General features: G+C 48.6%; 1 protein-coding gene and 2 long non-coding RNA genes across 3 annotated transcripts in view; 1 reads left to right on the forward strand and 2 right to left on the reverse strand.

Moving 5' to 3' along the window:
- Nucleotides 1-1,314: 1,314 nt before the first annotated feature.
- Nucleotides 1,315-2,088, reverse strand: LOC121021703 (uncharacterized). Its single transcript, XR_005786658.1, has 2 exons — nt 1,972-2,088; nt 1,315-1,823 (listed from the first exon to the last, which is right to left on the reverse strand). It is a non-coding gene; the product is annotated as an uncharacterized LOC121021703 (long non-coding RNA).
- Nucleotides 2,089-15,445: 13,357 nt separating this feature from the next.
- LOC121021702 (uncharacterized) lies at nt 15,446-19,023 on the reverse strand. The gene is made up of 2 exons (XR_005786657.1): nt 18,532-19,023; nt 15,446-17,963 (listed from the first exon to the last, which is right to left on the reverse strand). It is a non-coding gene; the product is annotated as an uncharacterized LOC121021702 (long non-coding RNA).
- Nucleotides 19,024-25,377: 6,354 nt separating this feature from the next.
- The window catches only part of SOX13 (SRY-box transcription factor 13), a 47,868-nt gene continuing 46,425 nt past the window's right edge, over nt 25,378-26,820 (forward strand). Inside the window, exon 1 of the mRNA XM_040462261.1 lies at nt 25,378-25,973. The gene's annotated coding sequence lies outside the window, so the exon portion shown is untranslated. The remainder of the gene's footprint in view (nt 25,974-26,820) is intronic.

The raw sequence follows: 26,820 nt of genomic DNA on the forward strand, positions 1-26,820 counted from the left end.
CCTGGCTGAAGTCGGACGCTTAACCGACTGCGCCACCCAGGCACCCCTAGAGCCAACTTTCTTATCCAGCTCTCTCCAGAAAGTTTCTCCTGGCTGCCCAACCCAAAGGAGTGCCCCTATGACTCCTGCAGTAATTCTCTGCTTAGCATTTCTCACTCTGTTATGTTTGTTTGGTTTTTGTTATCTGTCTCTCCCACTAGAATAGAAGTTCCATGAGAGAGGGAGCTTGTCTCTTGCTCGGCATCTAAAACCGTGCTTGGCATAAATAAATGAGCCCAAAGAGCTCTCATCTCCTGCCGTCACTTCTCTACAGCTGTCCCTCCTGTCTTACCAAACGACTTGAAGTTTCTTTTCAGTCATCCTATTTCACACATTGTTCTTTTTCCTGGATGCCTTTCCCTTCTTCTGCTTTTGGTGAAAACCCATACATCTTTTAAGGATCCAGAGTTTCTCCCGCCATAACATTTGCCATCCATTGGTGTGACCGATCGTCTAAGTGTCTGCCCCGCCAGATGCTGGACTCTGGGGGGCCCGGACTGTGCTTCTTCACCATTGCATCTCCAAAGATCTAGCAGAGCGCTGGCCCTGTGGCCCTCAGCGAGATGAGTCACAAGAGAGGGAGGCCCTGTGACAGGTGGCTGGGACTGGCCTGTAGCCACACGGTGTCCTTGTCCCTAGGGCCTTGCTCCCTACTAGCTGAGGAAGGGGTGGGATTCATCCTGTACCCCGTACACATTAGTGTTTGCTCCTAAGTAAAACCCAATGTGTGAATTGATCTTTGGAGAGAGCCTGGTGAATTGCGGGCACCTGGAAATAGGCTTGGGATGGAAGGAGGGACCTTAGCTGTCAAGCACTTGAACCCCAGAACAAATTTCTGTTCGTCTCAAGGTGGGACACTGGAGCAAATGGGTTCTGTGGGGCTTCCAATGTACCGGGACCTCTGCTCCCCCTCGTTAGTCCGTAATGCACACTAGCAAGCTGCATTAGTGTCTGCCTTGTTCTCCTACCATATAGCGGCTGGAAGGCCAAGTTGTGGCGGGTTTGGGGGGTGGGATCACATTGGCAACAGGAGGGAATATGTGAATTAGGAGGCAGAAACAAAGGGGAGGAGAAGAGAAAGAAGAGGGGGGCCACTGCTGGCTCGAGACTCTCCTTTGAAACTCCCAACACATCCCCCCCGCCCCGGACGCACAACACCCTCCTACCCCCACCGTAAAAAGCTCTTTCTCAGAACAAAAGCCCTGTCACCGAAAGCACTTATTTAACAACAACAACAGCAAGATACACTAGGTACAAAAACATCTTTCTCAAAAATTTTTCTACTTCAATTCAACAAATATTTATTTTCCTGAAAAAGCAGAGATCTATAAAAAAATAGAAGCATGTGGATTTGTTGTTTGGTTTTGATTGAAAAGCCTATCGGCGCAACCAGGAGAACAGCATTGCCCCAGTGAGCCAAAGCACAATGGGAAAGCGCTTTTAAAATAGAAAAGAACACTAATATATAAATCCACCAAGGTGATTTTAAAACACAGCAGCACCTCCGTGCGAGAGTGGGGGATGGGTCTCATGCTCACAGGCAGCTTGTCTTCTGTCTTCTCTTCCCAGCGGGCTGCTTGGGCACACAACTTAACCCAGGGTGAGCCTCCGTCATGGCGGTGATAGGATGCGGGGACACATGTAAAACCGTCATTAATAAAGGCATACCCGGGGTACCTGGGTGGCTCAGTCGCTCGAGCTTCCGACTCTTGGCTCTCGGCTCAGGTCTTGATCTCAGGGTTGTGAGTTCAAGCCTCACCCTGGGCTCCACGCTGGCATGAAGCCTAGTTAAAAACCAAAACAAAAGGTATACGCCCCCCCTCCCCCATAAAGGTACACCCAACTAGCAAAAAAAAAAAACAATGTGAAAATTCATTTAGAAAGCACACGGGAGTCCAAAGAGCCACCTCTGGATAGAAAACGAACACTCACATGCCCCATCTGTAGAATGGTGGCTTCCATTGTCCTCTCAGGAGCTGCGATGCCGAAGGGGCTGGTCAAGAATCCAGGGGCCAACACGGTGGAAGAGAGATGCAGATCCCATCGGTGACGTGTATCATGCGGCATGTGGAGCTGGGCACATTGTGTCAGCTGGTACCAAGCAGGGTACAGCCGTAATGCCAGGTAGAGCTTTGCCAGGCAGAGCTTTGCCAGGCAGAGCTTTGCCAGGCTGGTGTCAGAGAGAGACAGCTGTACCCCAAGGCTGACAAGTCAGGGCGAGTGGGAGACAAGGGCAGGTGCTTTCTTGGACCCCGCGTCTTTGTGTACTGCAGCGGTGAGTGCGACAACCACGCTGGCTTGGTTAGTGTTGTTCTGAGCCGCTTCAGTCCCTTCAAGGATACTGCCAACCATTCCAGCATGTGCACATGTGCCATGAACACCGGAGGGGACTCCCGGGTGAGAGGGGTCCTCAGAGGGCGGCTTCCCCGTGTTCCTGCCTCACGGGGCGGAGAATGCCTCTCAGGCTCACTCGGGTTTCCTTCCTGACCTCGGAGCTCTCTGCCTCACTGCCTCCCTTCCTCTGCTTCTGTTCTCCGTCCCCACCCCACGCCCGCCCCACACACCTGCACCCAGGGGGGACCTACCATGCCCTCTGCCCGCTGCCCCATGCCCACAGACACTTCTTTGGTGAAGGCCATTCCCTGGCTTAATTATTGCAGATCTTCTTTGGCTTTTGGGTCTCCCAAAGTCCAAAGACTCTTCAGGTAATTAAACCTGGAGGGACAGGCCGAAAGAGACCCACCCCCCGGGCCTTTGGAACTGGGCTGGGCGATTAGGTCATAATTGATCTTTATTGTTGCAGCTGAAGATTATTTATCCTGTTGTCGAGGAGCCTTGTCACTGCTGCCCCACCCCAGGCTGGCCGGAGCCGAAGCTGACCCGCCCCAGAGCCCCGGAGCCCTGCCTTCAGCCTCAGCCAGGTGGACCTGGGGACAGTGGCTGGGCTGTTTACTCCCCGTCTCTCTGTGGGGGCCCCCAACCCCACCCCACCACTGACCTTACTGCATTTCTCACCCTCCTTGTCACTGCCACACCTTTTGTCTCTCTGGGCCATCTCAGCCCCTGGGCCTCCGGACTGTGATCAGCCCTCCTGGGGACCAAAGCCCAGGGTCAGAGAGGAGAAGCGCTCAGGCACGTCCCTACAGCAGCCTTTACTCCCAAGTTCTGAGAGCTTTCCCAGGCATGCCCTGGAAAGGAAACCAGGGCGGGAGGAATGAGGTTCCCTAGAAATATATTTAGATTTCCCAGTGGAGGGACGAGTGGGAGGGTGGAAGGCAGGACTGTGAACTACACTGGACATTCCGCTCCACTCTGTCCCCAAGGCACGGAGGCTCCTGCTGGAAAACAAACAATCCTCCCTGGTAAAATTCTTTTACCCACCAGTAAATCTCCCAGGGCTGTCCTGGGCCAGGGAGATTAATTATATTACTATTTGTGATAATAATACATCTTATAGCATACTCTAAAACATTTTTACTGATTTCATTTTGCTCACCCGCATGACCTCATTTGTCCGGAGCGATGAGGAAGGGCAGAGATGAGCTGTGTCATAAACAAGAGGGCTGGGGACAAGTCAAAGAGTGCCCTGCCTCTCCACCTCAGATCAATTATGCATTTCCTTATGACAATGTGGGGGTCTCCTCTGGGAGGTTGTGACTTTCACTTGCTGGGTTGAAATCCCCTGGTAAGACTACAGGGTGATGCATCGATACCCCGACAGGGGATTCAAGGTTTCCTACCTCTTTTAAGCGGCAGGCCCCTCCTGGGCTTGCCAGTGTCTTGCTCTAGAGAGCAGTACCCGCTCAGCGTGAGCACGGCTACCATTGTTCCACGCCCACTGTGTGCCAGGGTGTGTGGCCAGAGTTTACGTGAATTACCCTATTGGATTCCCTCAATAAATCCCAGTGGAAGCCTCTCTGATGACTCTTATCTCTCAGATGAGGTGATAGGATCAGAGAAGAATCTGCCCTAAGGTCACACAGCTAGCGAGAGGCCAGAGCCAAGATTTAGACCCAGGACCTCCCAGACTCTGGAGCAAATGCCTGAACTGAAAGACATCCTATGGCACATCCTATGGCACAAGACTATTCCCCCGAGCTAATGTGCCACCTGGTTAGAGTGGAGACATTGAAAAGAGAAACCAAAGGTCAGCAAAGATGAACTCAGCGTCAGAGAACGTGGAGCTGGGGTCCCTCCCAGAGGGCCTACTGATGACGACAGAATACAGGCGAGGAAATGGGGGCCCACAGAGACCCGAGTGACTTGCCCTAGACCAAATGGCAGAGCTAGAACGAGAGCCCGGGTATCCTGGCTTGCAGGTTCCGAGCTGTCCCCTCAGCCTCCACGGCCTGCCGTGTCAGAGGCCGTCAGCAGGATCTATGGTCATCACCCCTCTTCAGCCTGGGAAGAAACTTCTTGGACTAAAAATAAGCCCCCCAAAACACAAGCAAAGAAACAAGCAACTCCTCAAGTAATTGATGAGATCTCTGAGTTATGCTCCTATGAGTATCCTCATAAATGCCTGATACGTTCAACTCATGTGGTCCCCTAACCACAGCCCTCCATCCCCACCCCTGCTGTGTTGGAACTAGAGCAAAGAAACACCCAGACTGGCAGCGGGCCTCAGCACCCAAACGGAGCTTTGGTTTGCGATCTCAATCTGGTACGGAAGAGACGACTGTCCTAGCTGTAGCCCTGGAGTCCAGTGACCTCCATCTCACTGGTCACCCCTGCCCCGCTGCTGCCTGCACTTGCACCGGGGCCATTTTCTTAACTACGCAGGTCTCCAGTCCCTGGGGGTCTGTGTCCGGAGAGCAAAGAAGCCACACCCGCTTGGCGAGACCTGGGTGGGGGTTTTAGCGGGGGCGCCGCAATTCTGAGGAGCCGTCTGCAGACTGGCTGGAAAACTAGCTCTCGAGAAAAAAAGGTCCTGATGTGTAGAGACTACTAATTTTTATGGTGTAAAAACTGCTACAGTGGCTGATTGCAAGTTACCAATGGATTTAACATTCCTGAACATTCAGCACCTGGCCTTCGTGAACGGGCATGAGCTGGCCACAGCATACCATTGCCCCTTGCTATGCTGCCCACCTTTGGCTCCCAGATGTCCTTGATGCGGGGGCAGATTTTAGTTCCGTCTCAGTCCCTGGCAGGTGTCTGACAAACAGTCTAGGAAAACCAAATCCCAGACAGTACATCTCCCCAAGCTCCCAGGTTCCAGCCACAGGGGAAAGAAGCAAACAGTGTAAAGCCTTGATGTCTGAAAGGGTTTTTCTTCCAAGAAGTTCAAAGCAGTTGCTGTGTCTGATCTTACCTTATCCTCTCAACACCCTGGGAAAGTGGGGAGATGGCAGGAATGATTTTGGTATCCCTTCCTGAAAGATGGGGACACTGAGGCCCAGAAAGCTTTGACAGCTTGGTCAAGGTCACCAGCAGTTTGGAGCAGAGGCTGGAATGGGAAGCTCCATCCTGCCTTTCGTTCTCAACCTCGTGGCCCCTTCCCCCACTCTGTTGTCTCCTGACCCCGCAGAGCAGGCAGATGCGGATGGAGAGGCATAAGATCTCGCTGTGGTTTTCCCAGACGGATCCCAGGCCGTACTTCCCAGCTCTCCCAGTCTCAGACCACACACCCTTAGCACCTCCAGGGGAGCTGGCCCGACAGGCTTCCCTTGGGGTTGTGCCAGCTCTGTCTCCGCTCATTAGCAGGTCTGTTTCCAGGTGGATCCACCATGGGGTCATTAAGGCAATAAACAAGTTCCCGATTGTCGGTGGGCTGGACCTGGCACCCCCCCCACCCCCCACCCCGCCCCGTTCCCTGCATTGTGTGGAGTTCCAGCGGGCCCACACAACCCCCGAAACAATGCCTCACTTCCTCCCAGGAAGCTGCAGACCCGAGCCAGTCTCCTGGGCTCGCCCACGTGCTCTGGCCAAGCCATTGTGTCCAAGACGGCCGGGTCCAGCCATTCCCATGACCAGGGTAATTACATCCTCTCTGCCGTCCAAAAGTAGGAGGGCAAGGGGTCGGGGGCCAAAGAGCCATAGCTCCCCATGGCTCCCAAACCTCCCAGTCCCTGGCCAGCAGGCCTGTGGTCCCCGATGACCATTTGGATTCCATACCTCAGCCTCTCCCCGGATCAGGGGTACAAAGAAGACCCTGGAAACACATGCAGGCTGGAGCCCTAACCAAGCTTCTCAGCCCTCCCGGCACCCCTTTCTCTCTCTGTTTGGCTAGGATTGTTCCCTGTGTCCCCAAAGTGTTCTTGTATATATCCCCAGGGAGGGGCTGAGTGGTGGCACAGAATAGGGCCCATCAATAATGTGACCAACAAGGACATCCGGCTTTGCAGACGTTTGTCTGGTGGAGAGGAACGCTGACCAGCCCAGGGTGTTCTTTCTCAAGGGAGTCTAATGGGTCCTCAGTGGGGCCTATGCCACAGTCACGGCCAATTTGGATTTCTTTCTTTTAAACAGCTCTGTTTAGGAATGATGTCTTAGGGAGAGGAAGGGACCTGGGACAGGTGGGGTAGGATCTGAAAGGAAGATGAAACTCGCGGTGGGGACAAGACCAAGAAGCCTAGGTCAGGTCTGTGAAACTTCATGGGCAGCCCGGAGAGCCTGCCCCTGGGGGTCCACGGGAGAAGAAGTGTTGAGGTCGGAAGGCAAAGGTGCCAGCAGCTCTGTGTGTAGTCTCTTGCCCTTGCCAAGACCCAGCAAGAGCCGGTGAGGCTGATGTGTTTAGTTGAGAGCCAACTCTGCATCCGCTGAACGCAGTCTGCGCAGGCTGCTGGGCTTTGGCCCAAAGCCCTTACCTGAGGGAGCATCGACAGCTCATCCTCGCAGCCAGCTGGTAGCAGGTACGGAAGGCTCTGGATTGTGGAGGCTGATGAAGAAAGGTCTTGGCTGGGGGTGGCAGGTGGGAAGGACACGCTGGGAAAGCAGCTTTTCAGAGCGCGGAGCCTCTGCTGTAGGATGGCTTTGGGGTATGTTGGAAATATGTTGGAGGGGTGGGAAGATGGAGACGGAGACTGGCTTCTAACGTGGAACACAGCAATGTTGCCTTTTGGTTTTCTTTTCTTTCTTTCTTTCTTTCTTTCTTTCTTTCTTTCTTTCTTTCTTCTTTCTTTCTTTCAAGTTTATTTATTTATTTATTTTGAGAGAGAGAGAGAGAGAATGAGAGAGAGAGAGAGCGAGGGAGGGGTAGGGACAGAGAGAGGGGGACCGAGAACCCCAAGCAGCCCCCATACTCTCATTGCAGAGCCCGACACGGGGGCTCGAACTCACGAACTGCGAGATCATGACCTGAGCCGAAATCAAGAGTCAGACGCTTAACCGACTGAGCCACCCCAGTGCCCCATCTTTTTAAATTAACTTCATTGGGATATAGCTTACTTAAAATGAAATACAACATTCCTAAGGGTACAGTTCAATAAGGTTTTACAAATATTTAAACCTATGTAATCACCACCACAATCAAGGTAAAGAACAGTTTCACCACCCCCAGCAAGCTCCCCTGTGCCTCTTTGCAGCCAACCTCCCTCCAGCTACTGCTGTGGTTTCTGTCACTATAGAATACTTTTGCAAGTTCAAGATTTTCATAGAAACAGAACCATAGAGTTTGGACCCTTTTGTATCAGGCTTCACCCAGTTGTTCCATGTAGAAGTAGTTTGTTTCCTGTCATTGCTGAGTAGTAGTCTACTCAGCTTTAGCACATTTTGTTGATCCATTCACATATTAATAGACATTCGGGTTATATCCAGTTTGGGACTGTTATGAATACAACTTCTGACGACATTAGTGTAAAAGTCTTTGTGGATATAAATTTTCTTTTCTTTAGCTTTATTTATTTATTTTGAGAGAGAGAGAGAGAGTGCGCACATGCAGGGGAGGGGCAGAGAGAGAGAATCCCAAGCAGGCTCCTCACTGTCAGTGCAGAGCTGGAGGTGGGGCTCCAACCCACGATCTGGGAGATAAAGAGTTGGACGCTTAACTGACTGAGCCATCCAGGCACCCCATGTGGATATATATTTTCATTTCTCTTGGCTGTTCTATTTAGTAGGGGAATTATTAGGTTATATGTAGGTGTATGTTAACTTTATAAGAAATTGCCAAACTATTTTCCAAAGTGGGTGTAGCCTTTTACACACCCACCAACATTACAGGGGAGTTCTGGTTCCTCTGCACCCTTGCTCACACTTGTATTGTCCATCTTTTTTCCTTTTAGCCATTCCAATAGGAGCGTAGTAACATCTCACTGTGTATTTAATTTGCATTTCGTTGATAACTAATGCTGTTGAATGTGGCTGTTGGCCATTGATATATTTTCTTGGTGAAGGGATTGTTCACAACCTTTGTCCATTTAAAAAACTGTATTCAGTTGTTTGTCTTCTTATTATCGAATTGTAAGAATATATACATTATACTTTAATTATATATTCTGGGAGCACCTGGCTGGTTTAGTCTAGAGCGTGCGACTCTTGATCTCAGGGTCGTGGGTTCAAGCCCCCCACTGGATGTGGAGATTACCTAAAAATAAAATATTTTTTTAAAATTATATATTCTTAATATATCTTTATGTATTCTGAATATAAGTCTTTTGTAAGATACATGTTTGTAAATACACAGGTTATGACTGGTGACTTCCTTTTTTTTGTTTTCCAAAAGCGTCCTTTGAAGAGCAGAAATTTCTAATTTCAGTGGAGTCAATTTTATCGTTTCTTTCCTGGTGTCCTTAGACATCTTTCTTATCCCAAGGTCACAAAGATTTTCTCCTGTGTTTTCTTTTAGAATTTTATCATCTTAGCTGTTCTGTTTAGGTCTATGATCCATTTCTAGTTTATTTGGCATGTGTTGTGAGGTTGGGGTCAAGGTATATTTTTTTCCATAAGACTCTACAGTTCTTCCAGCATCATTTGTTCAAAAGATATCCTTTCTTCTTTAAGTTACCGTGGCACGCTTGTTGACAATCAATTGACAAAACACCTGTAGGCCTATTTCTGGACTATTTTGTGTCACGCATGTATATGTCTGTCCTTATACCGATGCCACACTGACTTGACTACTACAGCTTTATAGTAGGCCTTGAAGAAGTAAATGTAAATATAAATAAATATAAATATAAATATATACATATATTTATAGGCCTTGAAGAAATAAAGATAAATAAAATAACGCCTACCTTGCTCCTCTTTTTCAAGATTGCTTTGGCTATTCTAGGGCCTTTGAATTTCTACAGAAATTTTATTTTTTAATTAAAAAATATTAATTTATTTTGAGAGAGAGAGACAGAGAGAGGAGGGGTGGGGCAGAGAGAGAGGGAGAGAGACAGAATCCCAAGTGGGCTCTGTGCTGTTAGCGCAGAGCCCCGTGCAGGGCTCGATCTCATGAACCATGAGATCATGACCAGAGCTGAAATCAAGAGTTGGATGCTTAACTGACTCAGCCACCCAGGTGCCCCTCCACATAAATTTTAGAGAAAGCTTGTCAATTTCTGCAAATATTACAAAAAGTTGTCTTATTCTGTTGGGGCTGCTGTCACAGAATTCTAGGCTTACCATTGACTTAAACAACGGAAATGTACTTCTCACACTTCTGGATGCCGGGAAGTCCAAGATCAAGGGACTGGTAGATTCGGTGTCTGGTAAGAGCCTGCTTCCTGGTTCATAGCTGACTGTCTTCTCATTGTGTCCCCACAGGGAAGAAGGTGTAAGGAAATCTCTCTGGGGACCTTTTTTTTTTTTTTTTTATAAGGGTACTAATCCTATTTGTGAGGGCTCTGTCTCCATGACCTAATCACCCTCCAAAGGCCCCATTTCCTAATATTATCACACTGGGAATAGGGTTTCAGCATATGAACTTGGGGGTAGGAGGGGGGACACAAACTTTCAGTCTATAGCAGTTATTATGATTGGGATTACACTGAATCTGTAAATCAATTCTAGGAAACTTAACATTTTAACAATATTGAGTCTTCATATCCATGAACATGGCATATCTCTTCATTCATTTAAGATCTTTAAGTGCTCTGATCAATATGTTATAGTTTTCCATGTAAGTGTCTTACATATCTTTTATTAAATTTATCTCTAAGTATTTCATATTTGTTGATGCTACTATAAATGACACCTTTTAATTTTCCAATAGTTTGTTCTAAGTATATACAAATACGAGTAATTTTTTTTTTTTTTTTTGGTATATTGATCTTGTATTCTGCAGCTTTGCCCAACTGATTTATTAGCTATCGTAGGTATTGTTGTTGTTGTTGTTGTTGTTGTTGTTGTTGTTGTAAATTACCTAGAGTTTTCTGCATTCATATCATTTTAGCCATGAATAAAGACCATTTTATTTCTTCCTTTACTGACTGTATGCCCTGGATTCGTGGATTATCCCATTTTGTATATTAGTGGGTTCTACTTGCAAAAATTTTGTTAAGGCATTGTGTCTATTGTTCAGGAGGGTTATTAATCTGTAGGTTTTTTTTCCTTGTAATATCTCTGGCTGTGGCATCTGGGTAACGCTGGACTCATAAAATGAGTTGGGAAATATTCCTCCCTCCTCTGTGTTCTGAAACAATTAATATATAGTCGGTATTATTTCATCTTTATTTTTTTCCTGAGTTTATGACTTTATTTACTTTTTATGAATATCATTTATTGTCAAGTTGGCTTACATACAACACCTAGTGCTCATCTCAACAAGTGCCTTCCTAAATGCCCATCTCCCATTTTCCCCTCTCCTCCACCCCTATTATTTCATCTTTAAATGATTCATAGAATTTTGCCAATTTTTTTTGAACTTATGAATTCACATCTTTAATAGATAAAGAGCTATTGAAATTTTCTATTTTTTCTTGGGCCAGTTTTTCTAACAGGTGGTTTTCAAGTAATTTGTCCATTTCAGGTAGTTGCCAAATTTATTGTATACAATTGTTTATAATACCCCTTTCTTATCTTTTTAATGTCTGTAGGATCTGAAGTGATGCTCCCTCCCTTTCATTCTTGATATTGGTAATTTGTATCTTTACTCTTTGGTTGTTAATCAATGTAGCTAGAGGTTTATCAATTTTATTGATCTTTTTGGAGAACCAGTCTTTGCTTTCATTGATTTTCTTCATTGTTGGTCTGTTTCCTATTTCACTGATTTCTAGTCTTATCTTTATCATTTTCTTCCTAACATTGCCTTTTGAAGGTTATAGAAGGGCATAGGTTCCTACACCCACCTTCAATCATAGATCATGGAGGGTCCAAAGGGAAAAGGGTCTTCGAAGTAATTTTGTCCAACCCTTTCATTTTATAGGCAAACAGAAATCCAAGGGGGACAAGTTTTTCCTCAGGCCACTTAGTTTTCTTTCAAGGCCGGCTCATTTATTAATTTACTTATTCTTTCTTCATTAATATGGTCTTATTCATTCATGTAAGGCATAATCGTTGAACTTACACTATGGGTGTTCTGTTCTAAGAAGATGAATAAGTCATAGTCTCTGTCTTCAAAAATCTCCCAACCTAGTGAGGGAGATAGCAAGTAATCAGACAAGTACAGTGCAGGACCGATACATAACGGAGGTGTTCGTAGGGTGCCATGAATGCACCGAGGAAAGAATGACAAAGTCTAATCACTGGTGTGAAGATGAGGGTGGAGGTTGGTCAGGGCAGAATTGAGAAAAGACTTTGAAAATGGATTGAGCAAGCAAAGTAACTCCTCTTCACTCCAGAAAGAGCTCTGTGAATCTACTAAATATTTGTTTCAATGAAGCAAATAGAGGGACACCTAGGTGGCTCAGTCGGTTAAGCGTCCGACTTCGGCTCAGGTCGTGATCTCACGGTTCGTGGGTTCGAGCCCCGCGTCAGGTTCTGTGCTGACAGCTCCGAGCCTGGAGCCTGCTTCGGAGTCTGTGTCTCCCTCTCTCTCTCTCTCTCTCTCTCTGCCCCTTCCCTGCTCACACTCTGTCTCTGTCTCGCTCTCTCTCTCAAAGAAATAAACATTTAAAAACTAAAATAAATAAAGCAAATAGAAAGCAAGACAAGTTTTGATGAGAAGCCATCAGTTAATCAATTAGCTAATTTTGTGTCCAGCATCATGCTAAGAACACAGTTATGCAGATGATTCAATCCTGTTTTCTAGAGAATAAGTGTTCTCTCAGATTCCCACTCACTGATTTTCTTTTTTGCAGATGGCTGATCCCATCCATAGAAGGTAAATATATTTAGAAGGTGTAGAGTGATCTTACTGATACTGACGTCCTTCTCTATTATCTGCTTACCTATTGCTGCATAACAAATTACCCTGAAACTTAGCAACTTAAAACAATAAGCATTTATCATCTCACACAGTTTCTGAGGGTCAGGAATCCGGCCGTGGCTTAGCTGAGTGTTTCTGGCTCCAGGTCTGACAGCAGGTCTTTCATGAAAGCGGCTGGGGCTACTACAGTCTCTAGGGATTTGACGAGGGCTCGAGGCTCCCTTTCCAAGCTTGCTGGCTGTGGGCAGGAGGCCTCACCATGTGGGCCTTTCCATAGACGCGGCTTGACGTGTGGGTGTCTGCCCCCAGGAAAGAATAATCCAGATGTCACTCTGCCTTTTATGAGCTGGTCTCCAAATCACACACCTTTGCCTTATGCTGTCCATTAGAAGTGTCATTGAGTCCAGGGGTACCTGGATGGCTCATCCAGAAGAGCATAAGACTCTTGATCTTAGGGTTGTAAGTTTGAGCCCCACAGTGGGTGTAGAGATTACTAAAAAATAAACTAAAAAAAAAAAAAAAGTGTCACTAAGTCTAGCCCACACTCAGTGAGAGGAAATTACATTAGGGCAAAGACATGCACACCAAAAAGTGGGGACAATTTGGGGCCATTTTAGAGACTTACTACCACAGGTACCCTCATATGCTGACTAAAATATTAACAATCTGGGGGTGCCTGGGTGGCTCAGTGGGTTAAGTGGCCGGCTTCGGCTCAGGTCATGATCTCGCGGTCCGTGAGTTCGAGCCCCGCGTCGGGCCCTGTGCTGATAGCTCGGAGCCTGGAGCCTGCTTCAGATTCTGTGTCTCCCTCTCTCTGACCCTCCCCCGTTCATGCTCTGTCTCTCTCTGTCTCAAAAATAAATAAACGTCAAAAAAAATTTTTTTAAATATTAACAATCTGGAAGCTTAATGACACTAAGATTGAAATGGCCAAGTCACCTTTGCCACTCTTTCTTTCTTTCTTAAGATTTTATTTTTAAGTAATCTCTACTCCCAATGTGGGGCTCAAACTCACAATCCCAAGATCAAGGGTCACATGCACTACCGACTGAGCCAGCCAGCTGCCCTTACACATGGAACTTTCAAGGGCTTACTTCTTTTTTTTTTTTAACATAATTTATTGACACGTTGGTTTCCATACAACACCCAGGGCTCATCCCAACAAGTTAAAGGGCCTACTGCTCAGAAGTTAAAGTATTTTGTAGAATCTAATCCTCTTTATAGATATTATACTATTACATCCTCAAATAAGATGTAATAGTTTTACTGAGAACTGTATCCAGCCCCATACTGGGAGAAATACCTTAGATACAGGAGGCAATTTCAAGGAATCTTCTAGAAGGATATAATCATTATCCTTTGGCAGTTTAGAATTCTGCAGAATTATGACTTTATTTATTCTAGGGACTGATGCAGCAGTTAATAAGACAGAAGGGAGTGGGGATGATATTATGGACTGAATGTTTGTATTTCCCCCAAATTCATACCTTGAAGCCCAAACCGCCAATGTGGTGGTGTTTGGAGATGGGGCCATTGGTAGTGAAGTAGATTTAGATGAGATCATGAGGGAGGGGCCCCCATGATGGGATTAGTTCTTATAAGAAGAGGGAGAGAGATGAGAGCTGTCTCCTCACCAAGTGAAGAGACAGGCAGAAGGCGGCCATCTGTAAGATAGGAAGAGACTTGTCATCAGGAACCCAAATAGCTGGCACTTTGATCTTGGAATCCCAGCCTCTAGAGCTGTGAAAAATGAATTTCTGTTATTTAAGACACCTACCCTGTGACATCTTGTCATAGTGGCCTGAACAGACTAATTTAATTTTTTTTCTTTTAATTTTTATTTATTTTTGACAGAGAAAAAGACAGAGCATGAGTGGGGGAGGGGCAGAGAGAGAGGGAGACAGAATCTGAAGAAGGCTCCAGGCTCTGCACTGTCAGCACAGAGCCCGATGTGGGGCTCAAACCCACAGACCTCGAGACCATGACCTGAGCTGAAGTCAGACGCTAAACCGACTGAGCCACCCAGGCGTCCCTTGAACACACTCATTTAAAGGGCGACTGCCACCTGACTGAGTAGAAGCAAGACTGAATTCACGGTGTTAGCATTCTACAGGGTGTTCAGTGGTAGAGAAACCTACAGGCTTTCAAGACGCTGTCGGTCTGCAGAGGGGCAGGGCTGATGGAAGGGAACTCCCCGACAGCTGAAGAAGTTACTGAAAATGTGACTGGGGAATATGGAAGTAAACATCTAGAGGGCCAGCTTGGAGTGCTAAGCCAATAGTAGAATATTCGGAAAGAATCACACTGTTGGAGGAGGGGTAGGGTCACTCTGGTCATTGGTGTAGATTGCACTGATGAAGGAGTGTTTTTAAGAGAATATTCTCCCCTTTGCATATAGGTTGTCATGAAAAAGATATTTAAAGTGGGAACAAGTGCTAAGACCTAGTTTACTTTTCTGAGACTCAAGAGAACAGAACACAGCAAGGAGGCTTGTATAGAATCAGAGTCCAGCCACAAAATGCAGAGTCCAGCCACAAAGTGACGGTGCCCACCCTTGTGCACTCTGGTGACAAGGAAGGGCTCTCTCTCTCTCTTGCCTAAAGGAGTAACCCAGCTGTTATATAATTCTTCTCTAAAAGTTCTCGGAAAGCTATGATTCCATGCTTGAGTCAAAACCAGAGAAAGTTTTGGGGGAGACCTACATGCTAAAGAGAGCTGATTCAGCTGCCATAACAAAGGTCAATGTCACTGTGGCTTATACCCGATAGCAATTTATTAGTCTCTCCTGTAATTGTCCAAGAATAGGCAGTACAGAACGGTATAGGGGCTCCGTGGTATTAGAGACCCATACTCCTTTTTTTTTTTTTTTAAGTTTATTTACTTATTTTGAAAGAGAGAGAGCACGTGTGAGTGGGGAAAGGGCAGAGAGAATCCCAAGGAGGCTCTGCACTGTCAGCATTATGCGAGATGGGGGACTCAAACCCACCAACAGTGAGATCATGACCTGAGCTGAAATCAAGAGTTGGCCGCTTAATCGACTGAGCCACCCAGGCACCCCCAAACTCCTTTTTCAATGCCCTTCATTCATCTCATGGCCTTCTAGGCTATCCCACAACTGCAAGAACTCCTGTCCCCATACCCACATCCCAGCCGGCAGAAGGGAGAAAGAGAGAATGGAAATACACTTTATTGTTAAGGATATGACCAGGAAGTTGCATATACCATTCTGCGTAGGTCCTATGAGGCAGAACCAGCATGTTGTAGGTTTCACTTCTGCCTAGGTTCTATTGGGCAGAACCCAGGGGCTGTATTTCACGGCAAGGGAGCCTGGGAAATGCAGTCTTTTGATACAAGCCTAAACTTGTATTATTCTAGAAGGGAAAAACACACTGGGGGAACAACTGGCAGTCTTGGCCATAACGACCTCCTATAATCTTGTCTGCAAGGAAGGCAGGTCAGATCGGTCAGAGCCAGGTAAATATCATATCTTTTTACCAGACTATAAACTGTAAGAGAGCAAGGGCCCTAGCTCTCTTTGCTCTTCACTTGATCCTCATTTCTTAGCCTAATTCCTGGCACAGAGTAGCTTCTCAATACAGACATTAAATAAATGAATGAATGAAAGACAGCTAGACGGAAGAATTCAGAGACCCTTCATTGTGCCTTTCCCCCAGGACTTTTGTTGCATGAATCGAGACCACTTGGTTTCTTGTTAAAATGCAACCTGAGGAGGTCTGTTGAGAGATTTTCACAAAGTGAAATTTCCTACCCACCAGATCCACCCTGACAAGTGGTGTGGTTTCTTTAGACGCTTGCTCTGATGTCTACTGATGGTGAACTTTAGGTGACTGAGTCCACAGAGAGCAGTTTGATGGCGTGTGATAGGAGAAAGCTGGGCTCCTCCATAACTCAAATGTGTTATTATTGTAAGCAAACCTGGTATCTTCCCGAGAGAATTTTATCCCAAGGTCTCCCATGTTACACAGATTGATTCTTAGAGATAGGAGGGGCCCACTTTGGAGCAAATGGGGCATCTGTTGGGAGTTGCTGGGCGGGCTCGAGGAGCCAAAACATCCAGCCTCCTCAGCTTGGGGTCCGGGTTAGCCTGGCAGCTGTCCCCTGAGGGCTGTGTTTCCAGCCTCCGCATTTAATAAGCTGAGAGAATTGAAAACAGTAAAATATGGAAGATAATACACCAGTCAATAAAAAGATAAAGTAAACTAAGAAGAAATAAAAAGATGGTAAAAACGGTAAAAAAAAAAAAAAAAAAAAAAAAAAAAGGCAGCGGGCAAAGTGATAATATGAACTAAAAATAAACCAAACAAACTAAAAAGAAATGAAAAGATAGAACAAAGACACGATAAGGCAAAGGTTAGAAATAAAAGATGGAGAATAAAAAGATAATACAATAACAATAAATCTAGAAGATAAGATGAGATAAAAGCAACTAGTATGAAATGGCTAGAACAAAGACGAAGAAGAGATTAAAAATGACAGAGATAAGTAAAATCATTAAAACCAGAAAAATAAAAGACTAAAGGGATTAAAACAATAAAATGTGTTAAAGCAATACCAAAAGGAATAAAAAATTTAAAAGACTAGGCTATGGGGGAAGAGAGTAATAGATCAATTTTGTTTCAAATTAAAATAATGCAACCATGCTAGTACAAAAGCCTACCCCCCTTTCACAGACACACTCTGAGTCCAGGCAGCCTCAAGGTTGTGCAGACCTCCCAACCTTTAAGCATCCATGTTAATTTGCTACCCTTACAAAGCACCATGGACTGGGGGGCTCGCGCAGCAGACATGTATCTGCTCACAGTTCTGAAGGCTAGCAGTCTGTGAGGGGTGGTTTCTTCGGAGGGCCACGAGGGAAGGATCTGTCTCAGGCCTCTCTCCGTGGCTTGTAGACGGCCATCTTCTCCCTGCGTGTCTGTGTAGAGATGTCTTCTTATAAGGACACCAGTCCTGTGGATTTACAACCCACCCTAATGACCTCATTTTAACTCAGTTACCTCTGCAAAGACCCTGTCTCCAAGTAGAGTCACCTTCTGAGGTACTGGGGGCTTGGAAAGATGAATTTGGAGACCCAGTTCAGCCCATAATAGCATCCATGCAAGGAGTGCCTGACAGGATACCCTCCAGGCAGAGAGCAGGACCTTTGACCTCTTGCTTGGTTTAGGGCCTCTGACAGAACGGATTTTTTTTTTCTCCTTGATTTTAGTTGCTGACTAATATTCTTCATTTCACTTGGACCCACAGGGCGATAAGGCTGAGTCCTAGAAAGATAAGGTTCTGGAGTCCATAGCCTATTTTCTCTCGTGATGTTAGGGTTGCTGGGAGCAAGAAATATCCTGGCAGGCAGTCTCCTATGGCTAATGGAGAGGCCCATCCATGAGGCGGGGCTGGTGCGCCTGGCTTCTCCTGCCAAGAAGCTTCTGCTCTGGCTAGAAGCACTCGCGAGATGGAGGGTGATTTCCAATTCCCCCTAAGCCAACAGCATGATCTCTAGTGGGGTTTTGGAGCTTATATTTCATTGTCTTCTGCCTTTTCCAAACAGGGAAGCCTGGGAGAGCTGGACCCCAGAGCACTTGGGGATGAGTTTTCTATACTTGGTTTCTCTCTTGCTCCGAGGTAGAGTTCAGAACCGTGTGCAGTAGAGAGAAGCCTGAAAAATCCTCCTCTTATCCTGGAGAAGAGAAAACACAGACCCGTGGAACAGGCAAGCCAAAGATCACCTAGTTCAATATCCTCGTTAATAGTTGAGGAAACAGAAATCCAGGAAGGAAAGATTTGCCCCAAAGCATTCTCTCTCTCCCTCTTGCACACGCACACATACACATTCATGCACACTGGGCAGGCGCACAGAGCCCAGGCCCAGCTTCATGGGTATTCACCCTGTGCAGTTGCATAGGGCCCCGTGCTCAGGAGGGCCCTGCGCTTGATTTAATGCTCTGTTACCACCATCCTGAATTCTTAATAACTTTGCAACAGGGGCGCTACCTAACATGTTGCAGTGGGCCCTGCAAGTCTCGGAGGCAGCCCTACCCCCTGACTCTGATCAGGAAGGAAGCCCCAGCCACTCAAGCTCTTTTTGACCACAGGCTGTCCAAAGCAGAGACTCGCTTACAGTTCTTGGCACAAGATAAGCCCTTCAGAAAAGAAGGAAGGGGAGGATGCCTTTGCTTCAGGCCCAGAGGCGCTCTCTCTAGCCAGAGTGAGTTCTTAGCTAGGGCGTGAACCTTACAGTCACCCACCTTGAATCTCCAGCCTGCAGACTGGGCCTGTCCCAGTCCTGTGTTCTTCAAGATCCCCTGTCTCCCTGGCAGAAACCCAAGGGGGCGGGACAGGGGAGGGATGAAAGGAAAGTGAAAGTATCAGCCTCTCTGGATGGCCTCTCCTCCTCCTCCTCCTCCTCCTTCCTCCCTCCCCCCCCTCCGTTGCCATGGTGACCAGAACAAAGCCTCTCTTTCCCCTCTTTTCTGGATTGTTAATTGTCTTTACTCCATGGTGCCTTTGTTAATTGTTGCCAGTCCCTCCCAGGATGGGGATCTAGGTCTCCTCGAGACAGGAAAGAGGGTTAAAAAAAGTTAGGTGATGGGGGTGGGGCACTATAAACCGGTGGGGGGGGGGGGGGCCGGGGGGAGGAGAATGAGGAGGCAACCCCAGGATTTCCTAAATTCCCCCGGGCTCCTGGGAAGGGAATACACTCTTCATTTCTTTCCCTCTCTCCCTCAATCAGCTGCCGGTTCAGGTGGGACCCAAGCCCCCGCCCTGTGGGAAGGAACAGGAGTGAACCAGAGGAGGAGACAAGACAACAGCCATTGTGCGGTGACCAACTGTGTGTGAGCCTGTGTGTGGACACCCCCCGCGGGAGGTAGCCCTGCCTTTGCACCCATTCCAAATCGATCAGTAAGACATGGGGCCTGATTTTTGCCCCCGGTATTTGGACTACTAAGAGTTAAATTTACTGGGAGAGAATGTTTGCTAGCTCTGGAGGTGAGAAGTGTTACTTCATCCCTCTTCCCCAAGCTCAATTCCTCATGGTAGCTAAACATGGGAAGAATGGAGTGGAGAAGTTTTGGAAGAGAGAGAGAGAGAGAGTGTGTGTGTGTGTATATATGTGTGTAAAAAGGACTCAAGTCACTGGCATTAGGGGAGCATGTACACTGAGTGAGGTCCCTGTGTGTGTGCACACAAGTGTGTTGGTCAGTCCCCTGTCCTTGGAGACAGTCCTCCATTTGGGGGACAGGGAGCCAACTGTCACGTAAGAGGAGAGAGCTGTTTCTAGTCCTAGGGCCTGGGCCAAAATCTAGGCTGTTGAATAATATTCCAGTGCTAATTTATATGGTTCAGATTCTAAGGACCACAAAACCCCATAAGAAGCAAAACAGGATGGTATAGCAGAAAAAGCCTGGCTTTGAGAGCCAGAAAACCTGGGTTCAAATGTTGGCCCTTCCCAGTCTTCACTGTGCAGTTCTTGGAAACTTTCCTTCCCATCTTGGGGTGTCATTTTCCTCCTCTGTAGAATGGAACAGTCTCCATCTTCACAGAGCTGTTGATAGCTTAAAGGAGATCATGTGTGTTAAGTGCCAGCCTTGGGCAAGATACCTCTTCTTTCTGTGCACAAAGAGGGGAGATAGAAGTTGGTTCTGGAAGGCTGATCCCTTCCAGATTTTATATTTTCAGATTCTGCTGGGCAAATGATTCACATTCTGTGAATCCACCTGTTATCACCTTGATTTGCTTCCATATCCACGTGGGACTCTCGGGGGAAACTCAAGTAGAACTGAGTAGAGTCCCACTAAGCTCAGCCTGAAGGGAGTGCCTGACTCTGAAAGATGGCTCCTGGAGCACCCACAAAGGCCATCAGATCTCAGAGCTTCTGCCTGGCAAGTCTGGCTATAGGTATCTCCAGAAAAGCACTTCCTCAGGGCGCCTGGGAGGGTCAGTCCGTTAAGCGTGAACTTGGTTTTGGCTGAGGTCTTGATCTCTCTGTTCAAGGGTTCAAGCCCTGCAACCCTCTGAGTGTGGAGCCTGCTTGGGATTCTCTCTCTCTCTCTCTCTCTCTCCTTCTCTCTCTGTCCCTCCCCCACCTCCAAATGAACTTAATGCTTATTTATTTTTGAGAGAGACAGAGACAGAGCACGAGTGGGGGAGGGGCAGAGAGAGAGGGAGCCAACAGAATACGAAGCAGGCTCCGGGCGGCTCAGAGCCATCAGCACAGAGCCCAACGTGGACCCATGAGCTGTGAGATCATGAGCTGAACTGAAGTCGGACGCTTAACCGACGGAGCCACCCAGGCGCCCCAAAATAAATAAACTGGGGGAAAAAAAGAAAAGAAAGGAAAAGAAAAGAAAAGAAAAAAGAAAAGAAAAGGAAAGGAAAAGAAAAGAAAAAAGAAAAAAAAGAAAAGCACTTCCTCCGTAGGATGAAGAGTTGGTGCTCAGACAAGCTCCACTAGGCTGGGCCTACCCTGAGCTGACCCAGCTGACAAGCATCCTCCTCTTCACGGAGAAAATGGAAAATGTTAGGTGCCACGGCCTGGGGAAAAGCAGGAGAGACCTTGAGGCAAAGCGAGACAGGGATTTCGCGGCTCTTTCCTTCTTCCAGCTCCTCAGCTCACTTTCTCTCTGGAGCTTTCTCCCCCTCACCTGTTCCTGTAACACTGAGGAAAGCAATTCACACCATTCCGTGAATTTAATCCCCTTAATCTTTCTCCCATGGGCATTTGCATTGGCCCCTTTGTCTCTAACCTTGGAGGTTAAAGGGAGCAGTGGGGAACCCCGGCACCCCTGGGCTCCACAGCCCCCACCGCAGGCGTCTCAGGAGGGCTTGGCAGCTACATGAAGTGGATTGGAGATCACACTGGCTGCAGCCAAAGTCATTCCTTCAGCAATTATTTTTTGAGCATCTACAAGGGGCTCTGGAAATTAAATGGAAAATAGAGCAGACGAGGTTCTTCCCTCACAGAGCCCACAGTCTAGAAGGGAAACAGGAAAAAAGAAAGCCACACGGAAGCAGAAAACAGATAAATTAAGTACCAAGCGTGGTGAGTGCTATGAAGGAGGCAAATGGGCCGTGAGCAGGAGAATAAAGTGTGGAGGATGATCTTGGCGGGGTGGGAGGAGGTGGGGAAGGGAAGATAAAGAGAGGAACATTTGTGTTGAGACCAGAGGATGAAAGGGAGGTTGCTCTGGGAAGAGCAGTGTTTGGGGAAGTGCTTTCCAGGTAAAGAGATATTTATAGGGCTTGAAGTCTGGGTAAAGGCAGATCTTTCAATATAGAGATCTGATTGGGATTGGGCAAAGTTTGTAAGATAACAGTTCAGGATTGGAGGATACAGCGAGGGGAGGGTCTTGCAAAATAAACAATTGTTTGATAAGCTAGTGGTTTGCCAGGTTAAGCAAACTATTGTCCCGAGAAGGGGGTTTGAGCAGTCTATTGTTCAGATAAATTGATTTTCAGGAAGTTCCTGGAGCAAATAATAAAATTATTTACCGGTTTACGGCCTTATCTTCCTGGGCAAGAAATGTCTGGAACAAATATTAAAGTCATGTCGATGTAAGCAGCCTTCGTGAAATTATGTGACTGCAGGTGGTCTCAGTTCTCCGAAGCAGTGAGGCTTTGGTGGTCTAGTTGAGAGATGAGGACGATCTGGGCCAGGGTGGGGACAGGGAAGACAGAGAAGGGGAGGACTGGGACATATTTGTGGAGACAGATCAACAGCAGTCACTAATTTGGGTGGATGGAAAGAAAGAATCAAGGATGGCTCCTAGATTTTCGGCTCAAACCTCGGGGTGGTACCATTTCCTGAGATGGGAAAAATTTTACAGGGTATATACATAGGCTTGGGGGTGATGGTTAGAGGTCCACTTTGTAACATGTTAGGGTAAGGATGTCTGTGAGATCCTTGGGTAGAAACGTCAAGTGGGTGGTCAGATACAGGAGTCTGAGGTGCACTAAGGCGTCTTGGAGATTTACATAAAAAATTGGGAGACTCATCAGTACAGAGCTGGTATTTAAAGCCATGGAAACATGAAATTTCACCTATGGAGAGAAGGTAGAGAGGAAAATGAGATACAGAAGGGAGTCAATGGGAAACACTGATGCGGAGATGAGGAGGAGGAGGAAGGAATATAGATAAGGGAGGGCGAGAAAGGGCAACCAGTAAGGTCAGAAGAAATTTAGGGGGTGTAGAGTCATGAAGTGAGTGTTTCAAGGAGGGAGTGGTCAGCTAGGTCAAATAGTGTCATTTTGATGGGTGTTCCCAGGAAATGAGGTAGTAATATAGAAAGACCTAGAATCTTCAAACAACTTCCTCCCATCACTGACTGGCCATGACCTTGAGTTTCATTCTTCTTACCTCTAAAATGATGGGGCACCTGAGTGCCTCAGTCAGTTAAGCACGCAACTCTCGGTTTCCGCTCAGGTCATGATCTCACGGTTCATGAGTTTGAGCCCCGAGTTGGGTTCTTTGCTGACAGCACAGAGTCTGCTTGGGATTCTCTCTCTCTCTTTCTCTCTCAAATAAATAAACTTAAAAAAAAGGGGGGGCGCAATAATGATACCAACCTCATAGAACTGGGATAAGGTACAAACAGATACTATATATGAAAACAGAATTATATATGTATATTATCTTACTGTGTGTAAGATGTAGTAGGCGGATACTTAAAAATATTTCAGGGGCACCTGGCGGGCTCCGTCAGAAGAGCGTGCAACTCTTTTTTTTTTTTTTTTTTAATTTTTTTTAACATTTATTTATTTATTTAAAAAAATTTTTTTTTCAACGTTTATTTATTTTTGGGACAGAGAGAGACAGAGCATGAATGGGGGAGGGGCAGAGAGGGAGGGAGACACAGAATCGGAAAGAGGCTCCAGGCTCTGAGCCATCAGCCCAGAGCCTGACGCGGGGCTCGAACTCACGAACCGCGAGATCGTGACCTGGCTGAAGTCGGACGCTTAACCGACTGCGCCACCCAGGCGCCCCAACATTTATTTATTTTTGAGACAGAGAGAGACAGAGCATGAACAAGGGAGGGGCAGACAGAGAAGAAGACACAGAATCTGAAACAGGCTCCAGGCTCCGAGCTGTCAGCACAGAGCCCAACGCGGGGCTCGAACTCACGGACCGTGAGATCATGACCTGAGCTGAAGTCGGATGCTTAACCGACCAAGCCACCCAGGCGCCCCTAGAGCGTGCAACTCTTGATCTCGGGTCATGAGTTCCAACCCCATGTTGGGTGCAGAGATTACCAAAAACAAAAACAAAAAAGATTTTTTTTAAACTTTTTTTAAATTAAAAATTTTTAAAAAGAAAAAAGAAAAAATACACTTCCTTGACAAGTGAAAAAAAGATTTAGTGATGTACTAAAAATTAACAGAAAGTAAGACAAAAACCAAAAAAAAGAAATTTCAATGTGGCGGCTGTGGTGGGGAAGGGTGGTCGCCAGATACAGTGGATGGGGGCTGTTGGAAAGAGGAGAGCCCATAGTCCATCTCTCTGTCTTCCTCTCTCACTCTGCTGTGGCAAAGGACAGGGGAGGGACCCACAATGAAGGTGCCCGTTGACACGGATAAGGGGCCAGAGGAAAACAACCAGGTATATGGAAAACACAAGCATGCTGGCTGGGAAGAGGAAGGACTGGTGGCACTTGGGTGACTCCTGGTTTCCGAAATGGCTTCATCCAGTCATCCATACTTTGACCTGTTCCACCTCCATCCCCCCCACTCCCTTCTTTCTATCCTCCCTATCCCTAGCTTACCTCAGGCCTGTGACTTTTTTACCCTGGTCACTGCCACTGTCTGGTCACCGGCCTCCCTGCCTCCAGCTAGACTGATCTCATTAGAGGCCCTCCTCAGAATCCCTCAGTGACTTCCCATTCCCTTCCATCAACCAATTGATCAACAGCTTTTTATCAAGGTCCGGCTCTTTGCCAAGCCCTCACTAGGCACCAGGGGTGTAACAGTGAGCCAGCCAGACATCTCCGCCCTTAGGGAGTTGGCAGTCCGGTGGGGGGAGCCACACACATGAACAATGACCACACGATCTACAACCTGGGGTGGGGGGTGGGGCTTCTGGCGCCCATACTTAGATGGGGCGCCTGACCCAGATTGGGCTGTCGAGACATCCTTCTGGAAGAATTGATATCTGGGCTGAGACCTAAAAGGTGAATAAAGGGAGTTAGGTAAGGAAGGCTTCGGGAAATGATGAGATCCAAAGCCCTCAGAAGGCCTTATGAACCTGGCTGACCAGCACCTGCTGAAAAGCCGCTGGCCAGCACGTTCTCTGCGGTTTCGTGATTGCTACTCCTTTCACCTGCTCTACTTTCTGAGCCCCAGTTCAGAGAACACCTCCCCAAGAAGACTCTGACGCTTGTCCCCCCCCCCCCCCAACCTGAGTGCCCTTGGTGGTCCCCAGGCCCCCTGTGCTGGTCTGATCTTGGCCCTCTCCCACTTCTCTGTAATTCCACGTTCACTCATCTGTCTCCTTCACAAAATGGGAATCCAGAAAGGACAGGGCACCCTCTCATTCATCCTGGTGTCCCCAGCACCCTTCTGGGCCAGGCATATTGTAGGTATTTAATAAATACTTTGAATTACTCCTTTATATATACTCCTTTATACAAAACAGCTCAAGGGGGGGGGGGGGGGGAGAAAGAGAGAGAGAGAGAACTTGTGAGAGTGCCAGATGCCAGGACTAGAGAATGGTCTGAGGCATTAGGAAGCAGTGTAGCCGCAGGTGGGATGAGGGTCCCAAGGGAGGTTCAGAAACAGGGTCTGAAACCCTAAATCCTGGCTGGCCGGAGGGTGAGGGGGGCCGGGAGTTGGATGGACAACTTCTTGGGTCTTGCTCTAAGGAGCGAAGATTCTTGGTCAGGGACCCTCATACCTGAGCAGTGGGAGGGGGCGGAACCCACCTCTTTCTTTTCTCACCCACCCCCGCCGCTCCTCCCTTTCCGACAGAGGTTTCCAGCTGCGGATGCCTGGATGGACCTGGCTGCAGGGAGGAGGAGGGAACTCTCTGTCCCTCCCTCCTTCTCCATCTCCCCACCCTTCCTCCTTCCTCCTCCCCCTGCCCGCTCTCTGTCTCCCTCCCTCTTTCTCCTCTGAGGCTGTGGAGTCGCCTCGCAGCAACGAGCTGCGAGCGCCCAGCTCCCGGTCCCGGCTTGAACTGAACTGTGCAAGTGGCGGGTCCTGGAACCCCGGCCCGGGAGCGGCGAGCCCAGGTCTGAGCCCGGGCCCAGCGGCCAGCCGCCGAGAGGCCCTGGTTCGGGACCGAGCCCGGGCGCAGAGCGGGAGAGCCGGAGAGCCGGGCGGGCGGGCCGGCGCAGCGTCCCGGCGAGTCAGGGAGCAGGACCGCGGAAGGCAGGGAGACGGCCGCGAGCAGAGGGCAGAGGGCAGAGTGCAGAGAGAGGCCTGGCTCGGCGGAGGGCGCCGCCCGGCCGGAACCGAGCTCTCCGCCCGGGACGGCGGCCCGCGGTGGGGCGCGGACCCAGGGTGGCCACGAGTCCGGAGCGACTCCCCGGCCCACGGCGGGGGGCGTGCCTCCTCCCAGCCCGGCCGCCCCAGCCCCGCGCGCCGGTCAGCTGCGTCGCCGGGGCATGTGAGCGGGAAGCCCAGGCTGCCAGCCGCGAGGACCCGTTCGGAGGAGGAGCAGGAGCGCGGAGCCCCGAGCCCGGCGCCTGGCCGAGTAGTAAGTGCGCCCCCTCCGCGCCCGCAGCACGCCGCTGCGCCCCTCTCCCCAGGCCTCCGAAGTTTGACACTCGCGCCCCCGCGTTTCTGGGCACACGCCGGCTCTCGTCTCTGCGAGTTTCCATCTTTTGCAAAGTTTTTCGAGAAGGAACGGACCCCCACCTACCCCCAACAACGCCGGCCAGTGGCGGCTCCTCTCGAGCAGACCCGGGTCCCTGTGCAGGGGGTGGGGGGGGGGGCAGCCTGGTAAGACCGTGGGGGGGGGGGCTGCGTGGGAGGGGGACCGTGCGCACCACGCTTAGCCAGCCTTGGGGTGCCCGCCCCCCCACACCTCGCCGACCGGCCGGGGGCTTTCTCACCAGCCTGTCTAGGCGCCCAGTTCAAGGATTTCCCAGAGGGAAGCTGAGGCGACCTGTGCGCGCCCCGCGTGGGGCTCGGGTGCGGGCGCCCAGAGGCAGATCCACCCCCGCCCTGGTTGGTGCGGTGCGTGGGGCCGGCCACGCAGTCCTTCCCACCCCTCAGGTTCGCACCCCAGCGGACCCGCCGGGCGCTGCATCCTGTTTGTTTTCTGCTCCGGCCGCTCCTGTTTCACCCCTTCCCACCTCCCACCCTAGCCTCCTTCTTCCCACCCCCCACCTCCCGCCTTTGCTGTCGGAGGTGAATCTCCGCATCCTGATTTCCCCGCAAAACGAATCTTGCCTGGGGGGAGGGAGGCGGGGATGTGGGGAGGGGGCCGGTCGCTCTGTTCCCAGCGGCTCGCCATTGTTTTCCCACCCCGCGCGTTCCGTACGTAAACACACACACACACACACACACACACACACACACACACACACACACACACACAC

Source organism: Herpailurus yagouaroundi, unplaced genomic scaffold (assembly GCF_014898765.1).
Source record: "Herpailurus yagouaroundi ecotype Mexico unplaced genomic scaffold, PumYag 308, whole genome shotgun sequence".
In the NCBI taxonomy this organism is placed as follows: domain Eukaryota; kingdom Metazoa; phylum Chordata; class Mammalia; order Carnivora; family Felidae; genus Herpailurus; species Herpailurus yagouaroundi.